Source organism: Zootermopsis nevadensis, unplaced genomic scaffold (genome assembly GCF_977971745.1).
Source record: "Zootermopsis nevadensis isolate Lab colony 2312 unplaced genomic scaffold, Znev_1.0 Znev_ptg000027l, whole genome shotgun sequence".
NCBI lineage: Eukaryota > Metazoa > Arthropoda > Insecta > Blattodea > Termopsidae > Zootermopsis > Zootermopsis nevadensis.
In genome coordinates this window covers 5,503,281-5,523,756 of record NW_028259159.1, presented here as the reverse complement: position 1 = coordinate 5,523,756, position 20,476 = coordinate 5,503,281, and the positions used below count along the sequence as shown (strand labels likewise).

The window sequence follows — 20,476 nt, the reverse complement described above, 5'->3', positions numbered from 1 at the left end:
CACGGTGGCGCGAATGAACATGGCAATCTTCTGGAATACTCATCGCCCTCATGATGAAGACATCTCTGAAACGTCGAGTAACTTTTGTGATATTATACGGCGCTATATCCCCAGAGATTCTCATCTTCCTAACTCCTGTTGATAGGAATTTGCCATCTGTTATTAACATTTTTGTCATCATTACGTTTTAATTTTTCGACAGTAAACATGGTGATACCAGCTCAGAATCTTATTTAAGACATTAAAGACCTGCCAAATATATTTTTTTTTAAAAAAATAATCGATGACAGTTTCCTTTCATGTCATTGCTAATTCATTTATAATTTCAATTTGAACCGACGGTGTGTAAAGTATATAGTTTTACGCGTAATCAAATGCCAAAAGGAATTTAAAAACTGAATAGATCAATTATATCGTAGCAGAACCGGAAATTTTAACATCGCTAATCGATGAAGTGCTGTTAAACAAACCAACATAGATAAAATATCTTCAGGTAATATTAAATGACCTACCAAACAATGAACTACGAATATTTAACACACCCAACCATCTTGTTCCTGGATGAGTTTAAGAGGACCTACAGTTAGCTAATATATCTCGCTCTGTCAGAGGTTCAATATATTTGATGTGACTCGTAGTAGCTTATGTATCCTAAGGACGCATGCGCTGTGATGGCAGCCGATGTTCAATGGCTGCAGGGAGTCTCTGAAGCAGTGGTGTGTGGGCTTTGCTTGTAAGCGGAGTGCGTTAGATGTTTAGTGATATTGACTTTCATATGTGTTTTTCTTTGTGTTTTTTACCTGTGAAAGTGTGAGAGCCTTGCGAGTAGCCTACCATTCCCGTTGCCCAGGCACTAAGAACACAAGATTCACCACTAGCCAATCGCTGTATGTAATAGTGATATCGTATGTTCTTTATTCTTTGCAGGGGGAACAACTATTATTTTATGCATTACATTAAGTGCAATTTGAAACATTTTATTTGTAATAAAATAACAATAATTTTTATTGTAGTTTCAATGTTTAATAAGATTCACTACTACAGCGTTCTACCGGTAAATACACCTACGTGGTCCACAGTAGCTGAATGAGTAAGCTGCCTAAGACACTGTTTATTACGTGGCGAAGTGAACGTCAGAAAATATTTATGCAAATAAGTAGCCGTATCTGTTAGTTTTGAACACTTGAATAGAACCAGCTGAAGATGACAAATTAATGTCGAAACATTGAGTGGATTCTTAATAAACATTGAAACTACAATCAAGAATCGTTGTGTAGATAGACTTGTCAGCCTAACGATCGAAACACAGCAAGATGCATCCTTTAAAAAAAAATACAGACTTAAACGATTTGTCGTATCTGAGTTATATTTTCGAACATGTGAGGTCACTTTGTGTTCTGTTGCTCTGTTTTCTGATACCAGAATTCAACGAAAGAGGTTATTCTAAAATGTACCCTTAATGCGTACATCATAGTTCTGCATTTGACGACAGGCTTTTAAGAAGTGCTCTGATTTAATTTAATATAATTAATTATACTCGGATTACCAGCCGTGTCAGGCGGTCGAATAGAGAAAACACTAACGTTTCGACAACAATATTTGTACTCTTCCTCAGGGAACTGAAGTTTGCGAGGTCGAAACGTCGGCGCTTTCTCCATTCAACCACCTGAAACGGCTGGTAGCCCGAGAAGAATTCATTATACTTTGTCGCCATCAAAGCTTCGGATCATACATTTTAATAATAATTCTACATTTTTTTGCTGGAGGAGCCTCATTTCATGTACGGTAAAATACAAAACTCGTCCTCTCTAACTTGGGACATATTCAAATTTTCCCCGTATTAAGATACAACCAATTAATTTATAGAGATCCGAAAATATTTTTTTTACATTTCGTGAGATTTTAGGTTATCACGGCGGCTGGTGTGTAGATGACATTTTCCTGGGATGTTACTATGTTTAGTCTTACAGTTGACAAGACGTTTCAGAGGTGCTTATTTGTCGCCCTGATGATGGTGGCAGTAAACATCTCTCAAACGTCGGTCAGCTTCCACGAGACTACACGGCACTAAATCTCAAAAGGCTGTCATATTTGTTTTTCAAATTATTTTGTAAATCAGTGGAATTGACATCAAATTTTTAATAGACAATAAAATAGTAACCTGTGATGGATCAAATCAGTTGAAGCAGAAGCTGGAGATTAGATCAATACCGAACCGACATTTACATAAGTAATACGATACTGGAATGTCTGTGGTAACGAGTGTTAAAACACGTCAAGGATACACGTACGCGGTTTTCTGTTTAACGACTCGCTAGTCCTCGCAGCAGAACCAACACAAAATCAATACCTTCCGACAAGTACGTAAATTATTTATTTTCACCAAACGCAACGGGTTTGCATTGAGAATGTACAAATGCTAATACGTCATGTTTCATTCTGACATTCTATTCATGCGAGTTCATTCAATCGGTTCGTTTAATTTTAGTCTCCTCCGAACTCCTTCCTGCGTTTCTCCTCGAGTTTTACCCCAGTCAGTGATCATACAGTCAATTTAATTACGTGATTTATCTCGTTTTCTCTTCTGGCAAAATTTAACCTTCCAAAATTAAATATGAGATTTTCACGGCCGTCAAAGTTCATATTGTCTTCTGGAATATAGACATTGTGTAGTCTGTAACTAGTTAGCAGTGTTCTGGACTGACGTACTGTCTCCGTTAACAGGGTAGATGATTTATAGATTATGATCTGATGTATAAGGAAAATCTCAATACCTGGGTTGGCTTGTAAGTCCTTAATCTCAATTTTTATTCAGTCTCACAACATTTATCGCAATTATGATTTGCGATAATTACTACTCCCACTGCATAATGATGAGCTTAAAAATCTGTACTGCTCCCCCAGTATTGTCAGGGTGATTAAGTCGAGAAGAATGAGATGGACGGGGCATGTAGCGCGCATGGAAGGGACAAGAGGTGTGCACCGGGTACTGGTCCGGAAGCCTGAGGGGAAGAGACCGCTGGGGAGACCTAGACGTAGATGGGAGGATAATCTCAGGCGGGATCTATGGGAGATAGGAGTTGAAGGAGACTGGATTTTGTTGGCCCAGGACAGGGTCCGGTGGAGGGCTTTGGTTAATTCGGTGATGAACCTTCGGGTTCGGTAAGCCATCTGGTTGGTTGGGTCCACTATTTGGGAAACCTGAAGGGAAGAGACCGCTGGGGAGACCTAGACGTAGATGGGAGGATAATGTCAGGCGGGATCTATGAGAGATAGGAGTTGAAGGAGACTGGATTTTGTTGGCCCAGGACAGGGTCTGGTGGAGGGCTTTGGTTAATTCGGTGATGAACCTTCGGGTTTAGTTAGTTAGTTGGTCTTGGATATTTAATAAAACAGTGCAACAAAGTTAGTTATGGGAGCATGAATAATGTACTTCCCGTTATTAGCGAGCGGTAGAACCAATCGAATAGCCTGATTTTCGAGGCCACGGCCCATTTTTTAAGGTAGCATGTTCTTAAAATGCGTGCTTATTTACCGAGCGGTGTCGTGAAAACCAACGTCCCCAGTAACCGTGTTGTTTTATTGGTGGCAGTGACTGACTGTAGGGGACAAAAAGAACGCATGAGGGCGAGGGGGGAAGGGCAGTACCTCATTGCTCAAACATCGGTTTTAATAAACCTTCAAAAGCTTAATTAAATAATCACTGTACTTAATTAAGTACCTTCAGTCGCTGCAGAGCACTCTAATTCGTAATCGGGAGGTTCTGAGTTTAAATATCCTCCCGGCGACCCTATTCTGACTGCGGTTGTCGCGTTTTTTCTCAGCGCCTCCAGGTAGATGCCGGGTCATTACTTTAAATTGGCTCACGACCGCTTCCTTTCGAGTCAGGTCTAATTCATTATTCATAAACACGTTAATGTCGACGGGTAAACTGTACCTTCTTAAGAAGTCAGTAGCCGTGAATTTTGCATTTATGAGTTACGTGTGATTCTCATAACTAATTCCATGCATTCTACACGATTAGCTCATCTCATTCTTCCTTCATTTAATCGATGTAATAATATTAGGTTGGCAATACGAACAATGAAGCTAGTAATTACGTAATTTTCTCCAGTCATCTGTCATTTCATCCCTCTTAGGTCCAATATTTTTCACAGTATTTTGTTCTGACATCCTCATTAAATTTCTCATTAGAAATATTATCTTTTATATTTATCATTATTTCACCTGTCCTTCCGATTTAGATGATTATGCGGTCACTGACACCGACTTTCTTTCTTACCTCCTTCCAAGTCCTCGAATCGGCTTGATTTAAGATATTTTTAAGAACTTCGTGTATGAATAATTTTCCTCTCACGATACAGAGGGGCGTGTTACATGTCTGAAGGTACAGCCTTCACTGTGACCTGGAAGGAAGTCCTGAGCTACAGTGTTTACATTGCCCTGCATATGTTGACATCATACGTACCGGATGTTACAAATATTACGTTCGTGTTAGAAAAAAAAAATTTTGGAACAAAAAATATCGTATTGGTGCTTGTGTTTGTATCAGTGTGGCTGTGGATGTGTACAGTCTTATTTTTTAGGCGTGGCCGGCGTGAATATAATGCTCAGTGGTCCCTGTCGAGTCCAATAACAGTTGCTTAGGGTTAGAGCGGAGACGATCAGTTATTTTTACGCGCTAGCCGGATGGGAAAATTTTGAGGTGACCACAGCCCGGAAGAAATTCTTGAGAAAAATCTAATTCTGATATTGTAACAATGTTCGTCACGCTTGAGCTCAACCGATGAGGAAGAAATTCGAATTAACTTCAGACGCGGGCGAATCTGGTAACAGGAATTTCAAACGCAGTTTTGGTGGCGCCTGTGGTGGGGTCTGGCGGTGTCTGCTGTTAAGATTTCAGGTTCTAATTGAGGCGATTATGAAGGGGACTGTCATCTGGGATGTTACACCGCATAGTTTTATAGAAATTGATCGACATTTCAGAGGTCCCTTCTGCTTTCATCTCCGTCCTGTCAATGGTGGCAGTAAGCATGTTTCAAATGGGCTATTTTGCATGCAGTCATAATAACTCTGAGCGATATACACTTCAGGTGACAATCCAAATATTTATAATATGAAACTTTTTCGAGAATCCTAATAAAATTTCGTTTCATGTGATGGAGATTATTTTTAAAACAAAGTATTTTAAAATCCCGGGGGGGGGGGGGGTAATTTTTATTTTTATCGACCGATTATGCTTGTTATGGCACTAAAATAATACAAGTAGCCAACACGGCATAATTTTATGAAACTTTTTATCGCAAGTTGGTAGCACTGTTCGTATGGGTTATAAACCGTTGATATCTCGTATTATTGTAGACATATTTGGTATTGATTGAGAATTCTCTGTATCCCGTAAGCAACCATGGTAACCATTCAGTCTGCTGGAAGTTGCATATTTTTATTGTCCACGTGGACGGGCCTGACGTATCCTGAGGGTAGATAAATGTCACGGAACGAGGAGCTTCAACAATCCGCTGGGTTACGAAAGTGACATGAAAACCCATGGGAAATAGTTGGACAGAATACCTGCCATTTTCATTTTTCCTTCGCTTTCTTTATATATATTTTTTTTGGTGTTGTAGATATTCTTACATGTCTCGACCTGAAGCTGTCTTTCAGATAATGGTGATTTGGTTAACATTTCAAATTTAATATTTTTTTTTTATAAAACATGTTTGTTTGGAATTTTATCTCTGAATTTTAGCGAGAAATTTCATATCTTGAGGAATAAATTTACTTTAAATCGTAAATATAATTTAGACACAAAATAAATTAGGATATATAAACATTATCATATATACGTAGGCTGTAGGAACTGGTATAAATATTATTTCATGTATTGTACATCGTCTTCATACTGGGTTTGTTTTCGATATGGTATTGTGCCAAATACTGAGGCAGGCATAAATATATAAACACAGCGTCCACTTGCACATTTATGACTTTGTTTTCCGATAGCTTGTTTTGTGGAGAATAATTACTTCAGTAATTTTGATGAGGGATACAATTATAAGGCAACATTCGGTGGGTTGTCCTATAGTATTACGACTTGTTTACTGAAACGTACAGGCACACTATACAGTTGTCTTTGACAGTGTTGATTTCTGAAATAGTAAATGGTTGATAAGCTGTTAGGTTAACTACGACAGCTGGGTTTATTTTACGACATGATAGGCACAAACAGGGAAATACGATGCGAGTTTGTGAACGAACAATAACCACTAGGAGATCATTGTGCTATTTTATCCCACTGCTGTTAGATTACCTCTCATTCTGCGCAGATCAGAGGCCAACATAAAATAAGAGGACTGAACTTAACAGCCAAGATCGGGCAATGTTACACGGGAAAAATCGCACTTCTGGGAAATTGCGAGGTATTTCGCCTGATGAGTTGCCGTAGATATGAGCAAACTGCTTGACGTCATTCTGAAAACATTTGTCAATGGTTTCAGATCCGAACATCAATTCAAGTTGTACTGTTGGATCTGTAGTGAATGTTCTGTTTGTGTTTTCGTTTCATTGACAAAGCGTATTATATTTTTATTCAAGTGATTTGTTTCTTGAGGGCAGATGTTTTATGAACGATTAGTAGAATCGTTGTCAGTTTCCTAGAATTATGTCGTCACCCAAGCCAAATTTTTTCCCCATATGTGCATATTATAGCAGCAGATAAAACAGCGATGAGTCACCAAGCGTCTGGTATGTTGAAGGTACTTTGCGATGTGTCCTATAATTCTCGTTGTACTGCTCTGTATTTGAAGTGTTTTATTCTTAAGAGAACTACTCGTAGATGCGAGGATAATATTAAGATCGATTTTAAATGTAAATGTGGATAGTATTCATGTGGCTTTGGACAGAGACCACCAATTTTGCTTTCTTTGTTCACACCTTACGTTTGACGATTATATTGAGGTATTATTGGAGGTAGGTCCCCTCAGGGGCTCACATCTTGTGAGTACGGGAAGTGGCGCTCCCGAGGTACCTGAGCTACCCTCCAGGTTGGGGGTTGGGCGTGGGGCTGACAACTCCACCCTAGAAAAAGTAATCCTGTTGAGAATCCCCCAAAAAATGGGGCGTTCAAGACCTGTAATAGGCTGTAGAACCCGTGATGATGATGATGATAATCATTGAAGGTAGGCATTTTCTACGTAGAAACTTTTATAAGAGACATATTTCGAGGTTACAGTACACGAATTCTAGACATCGTTTGGGTCTAACTGGGGAACCACGTAGGAGACAGTTCTTCAGAAGTTGATGATGTTCAGCTCGTTCAAAATTTCCCCGCCCCATACCGACTGAGCTATCCTGACTCGATGTCTGATAAAATTTCACTCCTTGTACACCTATGTAAATATAAATTTTATTTTTTTTTTTTTAAAGAGTTACCTGGACATTTGTCTGGGTTACCAAGTTCTGTACAGCCCTTGCTTGAACTATTATTTACCTAATCAGTTTGTGTGTGTGACAGGTTGCGTACATGCCCTTATATCAGGGGATGTTAACACAAAAGTCTCTCGACAGAACATTAAAGAGCTATTCGTAGTTATGATTGGTTCAATTCAGATGTTTTCGTGATCACAATGGCCTGGTTAAATGCGAGATTTCAATTCAACTGCGAAGGAGATCTGCTTGGAAACCCCGCAGTGTTCATTTGTAGAGCTTCAGTAAATTCGTGGTACTGAATGGTTAGGACTGCAACCCTCTTCACTCTCTCACTGCCTTTCTGAATTCAGCTCGTCGTAATGGGAAGATGGTAAAGCTTCTTCGATACCGAATACAGTATTCGTCTTTATAAATCTGTGGTGTGTGTGGCTTTATATGTATTTTCAGGGGTGGAAAATTACATAAGTATATTAAGACACGAGGATATAATTTCAGTGTACAGAATAAGCTTGGATAAAAGTGGGAAGCCCCTTCGGAAAGAGGATTTTAAAGTGATGGCGTTCTTAGTAGGGGAGTCATGTGGCCTCTAGAAAGAGTTTTGTACGGATTGCACGAATACTGTTCTCTTTTCATCAGTATCATAAAATTACCTGGTTAATCAGATAGGCCTCTTAGTTTGTAGAGAAAATATTGCAGGGTTGCAATCCATTGGAGTAAACTTATTTTAAGACGGGTTCCTTGCTCTTTTGAATAATTTATTAACCTTGCTGTCCATTTATTTCTAGTTCAAATATATCCTGTAGTTCTAAAGTAAATATCGTGTTATTTCCATGAAGCTCTGACGTCTACAGCGGTTGGACGTACTGCGTGCTCAGCAGAGAGGCTCTGAAAATGCTGAGTGTTGTCTCTGCTGACAGGAATCGTTATGGGACGCGAAGATCCCATGAAAGTTGAAATTAAAAACACGTTCATTGGCGGTTTCTCGTACCATTGGAAATGTGATGAAGGAACTTTGACAGGACCTATTAATTTTCGTCTTGGATGAAGTTTTATTCGGCGGCCATTCTGGTAATATTTCGATGTTTTTAATAGGTTAGGTTCTGTCGTAATTTGTTCGTCTGTTTCTGTATTTTTCTCTCTTCATCTACCCAAACATCTCTACCTCTTTTGTCCGTCCCATTTTCTCCATCTATACTACTCTAATTTTCTTCTTACCCTCAAATGTATTCTCTTCCATTTCTACGTGTTTCATCCATCTCGTTCCTATCTTTTTCTAAGTTTTTGTTTTTCTGTCTTGTCCCTGCTTTTATCTCTCGCACGCCCAGTCTGACTGAGAATAAAAATCTGAAGACATATTTTTTGGGGGGAGCACACATGTTTATAACGCGTACTAACTTTTGTTTGTTTCAAAGTGATGTAATTTGGGGTAACAGTTTGTGAGGCTTAGACGTGGAGGAAATTTACTCCAGTGTTTGCTCCATGTGCTGGCTATGGTATTAGAGGCATTCAGGGTGTGACTGGTTAATCAGCAGAGCAATGTGTTCACTGAAAAGTGAAATAAAATATATAATATTGTTTCCATTTATGTAGATATCAGAAGATTTTGTATTTAAACTGTTCCACGTTATTTTTGCAGAATTAAATTAAGTTTTATCTGCGCCCAGTGTAAAGTTGTACGCTGCAGTACCAGAGATAAAACATATCTGTTGAACAATTTTATAAAATGAAGTATAATTACGAACAACTTATCCATTATATCTTATTTAATATACCTGATGTAAAGACAAACGAATAAGACCTAAAATTCTCTTGATTATTCCAGTTCAGAAAGCATTGAACAACTCACTTTAACAGCGAAGGAACACTACACTGACTTGCCACTTCTGTCACATTTTCAGTCTCTTTTAAACTCCATCTGATGCTATACAGCAGTACAGAATTCACCGTTCTGAACTGCTGGAGAGAATTCCTAATTTTTTTACTTCCATGAACTTCGCATTTTATACTGAAGAAGCCTTGTTCTTTATTTATTCATAGCTGGAGTCGAGGAGGCAGAGATTGCAGACAACTTTCTATAGCGTTCTTGTGTTTATTAAAGTTGTGAATAGGGGGAAGGTAGGGGTTATTTTGTGTCTGAGCACTGTAACGTGCGTGGAACGTCAACGTGCCATTTTACGCTACGTGCTTTTGGATGCTCCGTTATATAAATCAAAATGAACTGGATAACAATGCGACGTGCATTACAATACTGAGTACGGAAATGTGTTTCGTATTTAGCGTATTGAAAATTAATTTTACGAGTTTTTGAATGGGATTTTGCAGAGTGCAAATACAATGGTTTTACCCTCGTGTGTTAAGTATCTACAGGGTAATTACAAATCCAAATATATTCATGGAGCACAATCATTCCTGAGAAGTAAACAGCCAATCAGTAAAGGGATCTCGCTTCTCTTTTGGAGACCGCTGGTTCATTATTGTCTTCACAAGAGACTACAAACGATTCATTTTCTGAGACAGATGAATCTGGTCCATACTCAGTCATCCCATTTCCTTAAGAGCCATTTGAATATTTTACTGCTGTCTACGGTTGAATGTTTGAAGCTGTCTCTTCCATCAGACATTCTAATCAAAATTTTATGTTTAACAGCTTCAAAAACATGTAGCATTTATAAAGACGTTAAAGCGACGTAGATCTGGATAAATATGATTATCCTCTATGAGGCTACGTCTTTAGTGTGGTGGATGCTAACCAGGGTAGCGAGTTCCTCTGAGACGTCAGTCAGTACCTACCAGACCACAGGGATCAACATCCTAGAAGGTACCCATGTTAATAATCGTCTCCGAGACAACCTGAAACCTCGTCAGTACAGATTATACGCTTCCTACTGGTCGGTTCTTAGCTCGATTCCCGGCACGGACGTGCATTTTTCTTTTAGCTAGTGTTTTGTGCTTAGTGCTAACCGCGGGGGGGGGGGGTTTCTGTTTCTGTGGGAGGGTACTTTCGGCCGGAGCACGAAGCTGACCAGTCGCTTTCATATGTGCCAAGCTTGGGTTCTACCTCCGATACTCCTGTTCTATTTTATGGAGCGGTGCATGAGATCAGATAAATCCTTACCTTCTCAGGTCAATCCGTTGTTTGTGATATTAATGTGGGAGGAAGTGGTCGTGGACTATTTTAAACGTGTCGCAGAATTTGAGTGACAGGGAAAACCACGACAAGCCTCAGTTTTCGGGGCAGATTTATGACCCCAGGTTCCCGGGATACGGTGCATGAGTACTAAGCAACGCACCACGTGTTTTTTTTTCTGGGTTCTAGAAATTAAAATTGAGCCTCTGTTTAGTGACTAATGATTTATTGAGTAATACAAATGTGTAGATGATATATTGTTAAATTTATTCATTTGTTTTGTCTATTTTATTGTATTTGTCTTTGTTTGTCTCTTCTTACTACCATTTTTTTAACAAATTTTTGGTGCACAATCTGTGAGAAAGCCGATTCTTATTGTGTCAGTGAACACGAATTAAATTTAAAATTTGCTAACGCCGATCGACAGTTCTGCATTCCTCCACAGAGAAACCAAGTAATTACTACATGGCGAGAGCTCTGACCTTTTTAAAATTATCTTTGCACCTACGACTGAATTACATGTGATTCATTCCATAGCATCTGTTATCACTCATTCCGTAACTTTACTTTGAAGCTAAAGAAACAACATGTAATATGTAATTGGATCCTGTGGATCTCTGTGTGGATTTCAAAGTATAATATAGAAAAGTTAATACATTCCGTTGATTAATGTGAAGAGATGGAATTTATGTGATCCCTCTGATGCTGCTGTTTAATTATTACCACCTCGGAAACGCAGAATACAAAGGACGGATTGGGTAAATGGATTAAGTTCAGTCGGCAAATTGTTATACAGGGTGTTGTTAATCTTGATGCAGCTGAAACAGCAAATTTTACACTGTAATGGAACTCTAGTAATGCTATTCGTTTCGTTAGTAATCTCGTGTAATATTTAGTGTATGCATACGGAAATGTCTCATAGACCCTGAAGCTCGTTGTGGTACTTCATTCACTGAATCTTTGGAATATCTTCGTATTACTCTTTGGAGAAACTGGAAATTAATAGAGAAGAAGATCTCAGTAATTTAGCCTGTATTTTCTGCCGTGCATCTCTGCATTGGTCGTGGTTCACGTGCTAATGGCAGCGACTTAGGTGAATGAACATTATCGATATCAACGTAAATCACAATTACTTTTCACCCATTATAATCAATAATAATTCGTGATTAGTCAAAATAATTCGTTATTATCTGTTGCTTTAATGCAAACAATTTCGGCACTAAATTTACCCTGAAGAAGTATGCAGCATGTATCTCCGAAACGTCTATAATTTTTATACAGAAGAATCCTGTGCACAACATTTTTATTCTTTTGTCATCAGTAATTTTTATGAACGTTTGGAATAATGATTTATAGATTCATTCTCTATCATTTTTGATGCTAGACGCTTGCAGGTAATTTTATCTCTGGAATTTTCAGTTTAATATTTTCCACCAGAGAAACACGCTCGCGAAACCCAATGTTAAACCGCATACGGGTGGTACGAGTCGAATCTAAGGCACACTCAACAGAACTCCGTATGTGACGCGGAATATCTACTTCCAGGTGTTTCTGCTTTTCATGGGCCGTCTACAGGGGCGGGAATGTCTTCTAGTTCGGAAGAGCCGTCCCTTCTGATTACGTTAAGTGCTTTTGGAAAATTTAGCTGATGGGTTGGCACCATTGTAGACCTAACGTAACCTGCAAACGATGTCTATAAATAACACTTGAATCCCTAAGTGACTCTTTCAGTGAAAGTAACACACGGAAAATCGATTCTTACTTCTGTAACCTTCAGATTATTTTATTTATGCTTAAAAATATGCATTACTGATTAATTAATACTGTTTATTTGTTGTTTTCGAGATTTTACCCGTCTCTCTGCCTTATATATAAGATAATTTAGTCTGACGCATGTCTTCAGGCCCAGCTGCATTACTCTGGTCGTCATGATCAGAAAATATCGGTACATTAAATCCTAATTGAATTGCTAGTGGCTATGGGGAGCGGTCGGGGAACTCTCACCATGGCTTGCTTAGAGATGACGTCACAACTCTGTCGTATGTCACATTTTTATGTGTTGAGACTGGATGGAATATAATTAGGTCAAATGAAACGATAATTAGTATTCAGCAAATTAGATAAAATTATCTTGCTTGAATTATTTAGTGTGATTTGTATTGTTTACCCGTACGCAGTTTTTATATGTTTCATTTCAAAACGTATTCTAGTATTTGTATGTTATGTACAGTCTGATTTTTTAGTCATGACCAGCGTAAACTTAAAACGCTGTTATCATAGTAGGTTTTTAAGGAATATTTGGGCAGTAAAAAGAAGTAAAACTTGTATGACCTAGGCTAAAAATTCTGCATGTCTCATGCCAAATATTACCAATATTACCAACCCGCCTCATTAAGTAGATATATCGACTGGTTACGAGATCGATTACTGTGATTCGGTTCCTATCACAGGACGGGATTTTTATCTTTACCACTGTCCCTAGGGGTCACCCAGTCTCCTGTCCATAGAAGGGGCCATTCTCCCGGATATAAATTAGACAGGCATTAAGCTGACCACTCACAAAGACCTAGTTTAGATGTTAAAAATTGCGTGGTTATATATCCCCACTGCTCCATCAATTGTTACGGCTCGGTGTTTAATTAAACTCAGAGTTAACCTTCAACTTTTTTTTGTAGCTGTTTCCGGTAAAATGTTTAGTCTGATAGTGACTCGTGATTTGCCGGTCTCTTTTTTTAAACTAATGAGCTTTTAGTTGAATATGTAAATAGCTTTAGACTTTGTGCCATGTAAGTAATGTACATAAATACGATTTGAGGATATGGATTTGATTCACTTACTCTAGGGTCTTTGTGGCTTTTGTTAAAACGCTTTGTGAATTTTTAGGTTCTATAAAATGTGGAGAATATTTTGACTAGCTGTACGACTGTCAGCTTTTGCGACGAGTTAGTAAATACAAAATGAATTTGTACTTCTATCTTCTGTTTAGTTTTTTAACTGGTTTACTGATGGTCACTCTCTCTTCATAACACGCGAGCCTTTGTTTTACGTTTTTGAGGGACAAAACACTGCAGACACCCGTAACAGGAGTGGTATTTTTTTGGGCGGGGAGGAGAGAAGGGGGTACCTAACAGTCCGGCACGAGTTCTCACGTCGAGATCAAACCGTTTTCTATGAATTTTATACGCTCCCTGCATGAAGTTCATAAAGTATGCCTGGATCTGCAGTCTGCTCACGTTTTGCCCTAATTTATTTCTGGATCATTTTTTAATGCAATGCTTCGCCGTAGGAGCGAACGTCTGAGGGGGGGGGGGCTTTCCACGTGACGTGCCCACAGAATACCGTTTATCATGAAGTTGGGCTGTTGGATATTTTATTTGTGAATAAGTCGATTAATTTGTTTATAGACCGGTTTTATTCGTGTTTCAGAACAGAGTGCCAATGGAAATATTTTAACCTGAGAAATAACAAGGACGTTTAATGAGAGGCTTCATAATTTTTACTTTTCACATATTACTAGGGTCATCAAGGGGAGGAATATGAGATGGGCGGCAAATGTAGCATGTGTGGCGTATTTGATTGTGAATCCTAAGACGAAGAAACTCATTGAGAGACCTGGGCTTAGATGGGTAAATAAGGTAATAATATATGAGCTGGATTCTTCTGGTTTTGGATAGAGGTTCTTGTGAAAACGATATGAATTTCTGAGTTCCATTAAAAGGGGTGTAATTTATAATCTGTCTCGGAGATTGTCGGCCTTTCAAGAAGAGTTATGCCCCAAAGAGTTGCTATGTTATCCTAGTTAGTTTTGTTTTTTGGTGAGTTAGATTGTTAGTGGCGAAGACTAGATCCGTCATGTCCCTGTAACAGTGTCTAGTTCTGTTGTCCGTCACGCACAGCTTTAAGCTGAAACTTTAATATGACCTTCACTTGAATTCTTGCTAGCACCTTGTATCGCTCTGACAGCAGTGACAGTGAACTTTGACCTACAAAGTGCTCGACAGTCTTATGCAAATTTTGTAAATACCTAAAGTCTGTCTGTAGTGACACTTACGCGTACAGGAATTTCGTATGTTTATAAGCCTTTCCCAGAAATGGAGACACGAAGAGGGGGAGAGCACTGAACTGCGCTAGTTATAATGAGAGAAACAAGTTATCGATGAAAGCGCTCGATTTTAAATAGTCGATTCCAAACCGTTGTGCAGTGCAGTGAATGCTCGCGATTCGACGTAATTTTTCAAGAAACTTATCTGCAGTGCGTAGAATCTCATTTCCTTCTTACAGTAGAAGCAGTTTCGTGACTGGTGAAGACTTTAAATGGGACCATATACGAATGACCTGTGACTGACGATCTGTGTGTTAACAGGCAAGCTCACCCTCAACTTTTCTGTTTTTGTTTCTTGCAAGGAATTACCATGATGAAAACGCCTGCTGGGTATATTGGATGTGACCGGCCTTACTGTATAGTCGGAGAAGTTGCCGGGAGGGCACGGCGTCACTGCTGTATACTCAAACAGCATTGTTAAGCAACGAAGGTTAATACATAATCCACTTACAGTCTCGTTGTTTGCATCAGAATATTCAACAGTTACATTCTCAGCATCAAATATCTTATTTATTCTGTTTAATGTATTTGAGGTTGAGGTTCTTACATGTATGCCATTTTATAAAATGAAGTTTTTTCTAAGTTAGTTTATCATTTTAATTATGTAAAGCAGGGAGTTTAAGTAACCGGCAAGGAGAAATATTACAAGTAATGGAATTTTTATATAATTTATTCGTGTTAACACGTGTTGAGTTGACGGTCGTGCATTTCATGCAAGTAACTTATGCAGCAGGACGAGGGAAACAGACGTTGGTGTAATTCCGCCAGCCTGACAAACGCTGATAGTGTCAATATTTAAGTTTTAGTGAATACCAATTTCCTATATTTTCTCTGCATAGGCAACATTATCCAATCGTAGAATTCGTATTTCAGCATTAGACACTGGTGACCCGCGTTAGAACCGGGATAATCATGACGAAACGCAATTGTTTCAGATAACTTGCTTTAATGTCTCGTCAGACGGCCATTTAGTATCTGTTTTATTTGCTTTGATTCTCCCAGGACGACGCGTGGGGAGTCCATCAGACGAATTAGTTCTTGTCCACGGCACTTCCTCGCTTTTCTGTTCTCTTGTTGGTGAATTTTTGGTTGGTTTCACACCAACTTCAGCTGTTAACGAGGGTTGGCGATACTTTCCGATTAAAACACGTGTTACTTTATGAGACCTTGGTCTTGTATTCTTAAACAAAATTATTTTCATTTTGTATGTTATCTATGTTTTGCTTAAAATTGAAATGATTATAATTTAATTATTATTATACGTAGGAATATTATTTAAGCTCATTTACTTGTTAATTATTTTACAATAAATTAATGAATTGTATTATTATCATTGTGCCACGGTGGTCTAGCGGTTAGAAGGCTGGCCTTGTAATCCTGGGGGTCTCGGGTTCGATTCCCGGCGGTGGCCGAATTTATAACTTGTGTTGGGCAAGGCCGTGGTCTAGGCAACACGGAGTTTTCCTCCGTGGCATCCCAACAATTACTCCATTCACACACAGAAGAAGGCAATGGCAAACCACTTGTGGATCATCTGCCAAGAACGTATATGAACAGGTCCCAGTCCGAGAAAAGGATGGAAGGATCCTGTTCATATGGACCTGTCGTCAGACAGAACACTACAAATAAATAAATATAAAATTATTATCATTATTAATATTGTAAATTTTAGTTCATTATTTGTTTGTTTTTGTTTTGTAATGTTTACTGTTATTATTTTTCTGTATTGTTGTCAGTGCTTGGATTTTATTGGCCTTTTGGCTGTTGTCAAACACTTAAATAAATAAATTGAATAATAAGGACGCCATATCAATTTATTTGTGTGTAAACCTTTCGAGATCTCGATGGATGGTTTTAAGTTTTGCTTCTCCGAGAATAAAAACGAGATTCTGCATCTTTTACACTAGAATAGGAGTAAAAATGGAAGTTTAAATTGTAAATGTGCTTTGGGCTTAGATATTTGTGTTGTCGATATTTTGCTACCTGCGACAGAGTATAATTATGATAATAAAAGACGAAACACTAACGCGTGGAAAGGTAGCCTATGAAGAAATTAACCTTAACAGATCGCGCGGTAGTGAATTACCCAGTCATCTAGTTGAAACACTTCTCTTGCATGTTTCTAGCGAAGTTTTGCGAGTACTTAGTTACTTTGTACGGATCTCGGATTCCCAGCATTTCTGACATTTGTTTTCTTCCTGTTATGAAGTGACGTTTACCGAGTCTGTTGTTAATTCTCTCTCTCCTTTCATCGCCTTGCTACGTCTAAACTTTCTCTGTCCACGATGCAACTTGTCTTTAATTTTATCAGCTTCTTGCCTGCCCCCTGGAGCATTAACCGGATTTGTTGTTACTTTCTGTTATCAAAGTCAGTAGAAAATATATCGTTTATTGCTGAATTATGTTTGTTCCCCCTCATTCTTTCGAGAATTTTCAAAATAACTTGTTGTCTGGATGATTATCATCATCATAATAAGAGCGGTGTCAGTTTTCTTTATTAATAACGAGAAAAATTATCGTAAAAATGGCGGGAAATCTGTAATCTCCAATAGGCACAAATGACGTCACATACCGAGGATCTCGTTGCGGTTTTGAAGGATTTTCCCTGCATGCCAATGCTTTCGTCAGACGCGAAGTCCTTTCAGATAGTATTGATTAGGCTTTTCATTGTCCATCGATAAAAATCTTACGTTGCGGAACGAGTATTAAAAATACATGATAAAAAATTATGATCCTGAAATCTCAAGGGAAGATACAGTTTGAAAACCCTTTTGAATGAATTGTAAATGGGTAGCTTGTGGTGTTGAACTTAAAGTTTTGACCGTGGATAAATACACAGAATTCCTCCCCGCCGTCAAATCGAGGTAAAAATCAACTATTGAAAGGCCTGCTTTGTCCCCGAGACAATTATAGTGCTTAATATTATCAGGTTTTAAATAGCTTGTGTAATATTTCTGTCTGTAATTGAATTACAGTTTATTAATACAAACAGATGAAGGTCGTTCGTGCGATACAGAAGAATTATCTGATTTTGGTAACGTTGACATCAATATGGAAACCACAAAGGAGTGGAAAGTGTGGTTATGGGGTAATTACAGTGCGCAAGATGTCTGTGTCTGTTTACTCTCCTTATCTCCCGTCTTTTGTCTGTTGTTTCGAAACCCACTCAGCTTGACGTGCATCACTGGCACAGAGCGCATACGTCAATTAAGTCTGCGACAGGTCTTCCATTTTATCATTTGTATCGTTTGGCTGGCAGCACGACACCCGGAGGAGAACGGCTGATGTTTCGAGGAGTTATTTTGACAAAGAAAAGAAAATATTAAATATATATTACATAATAAATACCAGCACATGACTCGCAAAATTCCGATGCAACTTTTCAGCCATTAAATATACGCAGTCGGGAACATACATCGAAGTCCGTGGAAGATTTTTAGGATGAGATATGTGTTGATACATAACAATTTATGAAACTTTTAAAATAAAATATATTGGTGAAATGTCAGTATTTCAAAGTGGTTTTAAAAAAAGTCGGTTTCTAAGGCAAAAATACTTAAAATTTGTCCAAAGTACGGTGAACTCTCAGCCGAATTTTAAGTCTATAAGAGGACGTGCCATTGACTGGGTTCGAAGGACTGGTTTTGCGAATTTATAGAAAGTTTAAGTTATCTGTAAGTTAACTCTAGAATTAATAATTTTATTTTAATTTTATGTATTTGCGCGCATTTCTGGGCACATAACTTGTTACTGAACACATTGCATAAAGTTAGAATGATTTACAAGTGGCTTTATGGACGTTAAGAACTGACGTAAAAAGAACTCTAATTCTGTACGCTATTTTATTTATGTCTTAAACGTCTTTTCGTGTCATAAGGAAAGGACACACATGACGGTGTCTGACACTAAACTGTAGGGAAACTTTTCAAACTAATCCGAAGCAGATTCATGGCAGAATATAAACCATAATTACAAACTAAGCAATTTGTACTCCTTCCTTGACATTGATATAATAATTAATCAGAGTAGGGTAAATGGGGGAGGAGAATACATGTATGTAATTAGTTAGTTAAGGTTTTGGTTAGAAAGCCTAGAAGGAAAATTCCACGTGGGAAATTAGGTGAAGATGGAACGATAATATTAAAATGTAACTTGATATGTATATGTAAATATGTCAACTGGATTAAGATGGCTAGTCATACTGTTTAGTAAGAGCCATTTGTAACTATGGTGATAACATCCTACGGTGAACACACAACCTCATAACACCATGAGGTAGAATCGTGCTGTTCCCCTAGGAAATGTAGCAGTTTCTTTGTGAGTCATGATTTAGATATCTGAGCATTGAAAGCGATCGTATTTCTCCTTTGAAGATCACACGTCCTTACAGACGGCTATAAAACAGGATGGCACGTGTAACATCTGAACGGATTTACCTGAACGCAGAGAACGTTCCACGCCAGCCTCCTATTTATACAAACAAAGCCTGTGTTGAACATGTTTCCGTTTGTAATTAGAATCGCGTTTCTAAGCAACCGGATAGTTTCATAAATATACCATTAAGGCAACAATTAACTGAGACTTAGGAGGTTTAATATTGGCTGGACAAATAGATTCGGCAGTGAAAACATGAAACATAATTATGTTGTGGAGACCTTGGAAACCAACAGATTCGAACATCAAAATGATGGAATGATTTTAAAATGGCAATGACTGGTTTTCCCTTGTGTTTGAGCAAAACGATACAAAAACGCATGGAGGACATATGTATGAAGCTCCACGCATTCTAGGCTACGATTCTCCGTTTCGGCCGCTACAACACGAAACAAAGAGCGTCTGATATTCACTGGGATGGAGGAGGAACATGTCCGAAGAAGGGATTTGGTGTTAGCACAGACTCAGTTAATTATTTATTGCTATGTGTGGTCTTTATGTTATATAGACACCTTGAAATGGCACGTATAAGAGAGACGTAGTAATCATTTGGATTGAAAATCCTATGGACAATGTCCATTTAGCAGACCTAGGCATAGATGTGAGGGTAACATGGGAACGGGTTCTAAAGAAATTAATCCTGAATGCGTCCGGACTGAATTCCCTGTGCCCAGAATCAATAAGCGTACTCGTATGTAGTGTTGGTGATTAATTTTGTTTCCATCACAACAGTAAATACATTAGCACTTACGTAACTGTTAACTGCTGGAGAAATATTTTGAATTATGTACTTAATTTCTGGTTACAGATAATTGACCGAAGTTTTTTTTATTATTTTCCCACACTTTTGGACATAATTTTCAAATACCGATCTGCCGAATTTTTATCCCGTAAACTTCCACAAGCTCACGGTTTTTCGGTAACGTATGCGTCGACACACAGCTTCAGTCTAACTAATTCGTTACGGTCTGTGCTCTGACGACGGACTGGACGACCGCAGGAGGAAGCAGTTGCCATTCCATCCAGTTCCTGTCCCCCCCCCCCCGCCCTCCTCTTTCGAGGGAGCTGAGTCGCTATCGATCCGCTGTGGCGCTAGTGCGCCCCTTCCCTGCCGAGCTAGCTGCCCGCACAGCACGTGTTGCGACTTGGGAATATCCGAGCTAATGGCTCCTGCACACGATCGAGAAGAGATCGTAAGTTGACTGCGTTGTGGATGAAAGGTCTCTCGTTAACGGGCTCACGCTTTCTTGTGTTTCTAGATGAGGAATTCATCAGGTAAGAAAGAAAGAGGGCAGCTGGTGGAGGATAATATTAAAATTGATATCAACACACATGGTATTTTACGGTGCAGACTAGATTAATCTGGCTCAGGATAGCAGCAGGCC

At 38.6% G+C, this 20,476-nt stretch overlaps 1 protein-coding gene across 3 annotated transcripts in view; it reads left to right on the top strand.

Moving 5' to 3' along the window:
- Positions 1–700: 700 nt before the first annotated feature.
- The window catches only part of Liprin-gamma (liprin protein kazrin), a 195,404-nt gene continuing 175,628 nt past the window's right edge, over positions 701–20,476 (top strand). For all 3 annotated transcript variants that reach the window (XM_087356447.1, XM_087356446.1, XM_087356439.1), the window contains exon 1: positions 701–887. The gene's annotated coding sequence lies outside the window, so the exon portion shown is untranslated. The remainder of the gene's footprint in view (positions 888–20,476) is intronic.